This window comes from Nematolebias whitei, unplaced genomic scaffold (genome assembly GCF_014905685.2).
Source record: "Nematolebias whitei isolate Nwh7 unplaced genomic scaffold, NemWhi1 Nwh_scaf_8732, whole genome shotgun sequence".
Lineage (NCBI taxonomy): Eukaryota > Metazoa > Chordata > Actinopteri > Cyprinodontiformes > Rivulidae > Nematolebias > Nematolebias whitei.
Window position 1 is genome coordinate 9 of NW_023627277.1, and position 2597 is coordinate 2605.

The 2597-nt window shown below is 40.8% G+C and overlaps 1 long non-coding RNA gene across 1 annotated transcript; it reads right to left on the minus strand.

Annotated features, from left to right (window-relative positions):
- Positions 1–421: 421 nt before the first annotated feature.
- LOC119429842 lies at positions 422–2470 on the minus strand. The gene is made up of 3 exons (XR_005187850.1): positions 2439–2470; positions 2137–2256; positions 422–505 (listed from the first exon to the last, which is right to left on the minus strand). It is a non-coding gene; the product is annotated as an uncharacterized LOC119429842 (long non-coding RNA).
- Between the last annotated feature and the right edge of the window lie 127 nt (positions 2471–2597).

Consider the following 2597-nt stretch of genomic DNA (forward strand, 5'->3'; position numbering starts at 1 on the left):
TTATTTTTAATTTACCAGAAACTTAAAAATAAATTCTCACCCTGTATATGAAACCTGTTTCAAGTTAAAGTCATGATTATGAGCTAAATCCAGATTTTATCCAATCCGTGTGTGTGTGACACTAATCTGACATGTTTTATCTAGACAAATTCTGAAGCTTCCAGGTTAACCCTTTTATTGTCCGTTAACTTTATGACCATTCATGACTCTTAGGGAAAAATCAACCACCTTATTTTACTGCATATATTAAACGCCCAGATTGTTGGTCTGTTGTGATTATTTTGCTGGAGATTCATCTGAAACACACACACAACATATGTATTACTAAACAGTATTTAATCGACATTTACATACTTTTACACACTGATTTTTTTGTATGTATAGCCCACTAGCAGATTAGCATTAGCTTACCCTCACACGTTGTCTAGCTCGCACTCTCCAGTACTTCTCCTGAGTCTTTTGCCTCGCTGCCTGCAGCCTTTCCCGGGTCTCTTCTCATCAAAGTCTGTCAAAAAGCCACAAACTGAGCAGAATATTCAACAAAGCTACGAGATTGTGCATTTTTGATGCAAATCTTTTCAGGGTCTTTTTTTTCTAACATGTTAGTGGTGGCTAGTAAATAGCTTAATGGAGCACTACCACCACCAGCTAGTAAGGCGAGTTGGATTCTGGACATGCCCAGTAGAACCGTTACTGAAAGTATATGGAAATGCAACATGTACCGAGCTGAACCAAGCTGAGCCGAGTCGAACCGTTCCGAGCCGTCGCTATGGAAATGGGGCATAATTAACTCAAAACACTTGCAAAAGCCTTTAAATGGTCTCTCAGTCTAGTTCTGTAGGCTACATAATCACGGGGAAGACTGCAGACTTGACAGTTGTCCAAAAGATGACCACTGACACCTTGCACAAGGAGGGCAAGACACAAAAGGTAATTGCTAAAGAGGCTGGCTGTTCACAGAGCTCTGTGTCCAAGCACATAGAAGCGAAGGGAAGGCAACCATGTGGTAGAAAAAAGTGTACAAGCAATAGGGATAATTGCACCCTGGAGAGGATGGTGAAACAAAACTCATTCCAAAATGTGGGGAAAATTTACAAAGAGTGGACTGCAGCTGGAGTCAGTGCTTCAAGAACCACCACGCACAGACGTATGCAAGATATGGGTTTCAGCTGTTGCATTCCTTGTGTCAAGCCACTCTTGAAAAAGAGACAGCATCAGAAGTGTCTTGCCTGGGCTAAAGACAAAAAGAACTGGACTGCTGCTGTGTGGTGTAAAATTATGTTCTCTGATGAAAGTAAATTTTGCATTTCCTTTGGAAATCAAGGTCCCAGAGTCTGGAGGAAGAGAGGAGAGACACATAATCCACATTGATTGAGATCCAGTGTCAAGTTTCCACAGTCAGTGATGGTTTGGGGTGTCATGTCATCTGCTGGTGTTGGTTCACTGTGTTTTCTGAGGTCCAAGGTCAGCACAGACAGGAAGTTTTAGAGCACGTCATGCTTCCTGCTGCTGACCAACTTTATGGAGGTGCAGATTTAATTTTCCAACAGGACTTGGCACCTGCACACAGTGCCAAAGCTACCAGTACCTGGTTTAAGGACCATTGTATCCCTGTTCTTAATTGGCCGGCAAACTCAACTGACCTTTAACCCCATAGAAAATCTATGGTGTATTGTGAAGAGGAAGATGTGATACACCAGACCCATCAATTCAGAAAAACTGAAGACCACTATCAGAGCAGCCTGGGCTCTCATAACACCTGAGCAGTGCCACAGACAGATCGACTCCATGCCACGCTGCTTTGCTGCAGTAATCCAGGCAAAAGGAGCCCCATCTACTGTAAGTACTGAGTGCTGTGCATGCTCATACTTTTCATGTTCATACTTTTCAGTTGGCCAACATTTCTAAAAATCCTTTTTGTTATTGGTCTTAAGTAATATTCTAATTTTCTGATACTGAATTTGGGGTTTTCATTAGTTTTCAGTTAGAATTGTCAACATTAAAAGAAATAAAGATTTTAAATATATCAGTCTGTGTGTAATGAATTATATAAGTTTCATTTTTTGAATGGAATTACTAAAATAAATCAACTTTTTCATGATATTCTAATTTTATGACCAGCACCTGTATACTTACGTTTGATTCCATGCGCTGATTTAATCCCAAGAGCCAGAAATCCTCCTGTGTCAGGCATACACTTCCCTCCTTTTCTATTAGCTCATCTGATGGGCGATCCTGGTTCATTACGTACTTCAGCTAAAGATAGGAAAATAAAAATATGTTGGGGAAATAATTACTGGTAATTGCAAAAATGCTAGTAACATGAGGAAGGAGAGGAGACCAAAATCAGCCCATTTATCCCAAACATTGCGGTGCAGAGAGAGGTGCTTTAAATACTTGTGATTCAGGGCTCCTATGAAAAATGTGTCAATACTTACAAGACCCTCGACTGGGTTCACATCTTTTTCCCACTTTGCTCCAGAAGAACTATATGAATGCTCCAGCTGCAAATCAACTGATGAGTGTCCATGGTCCTGGAGAAGCTTCCCCCCGGTTTGTTGTTCATCTGAGTATGAGGACAAAATCAAATCAAAATA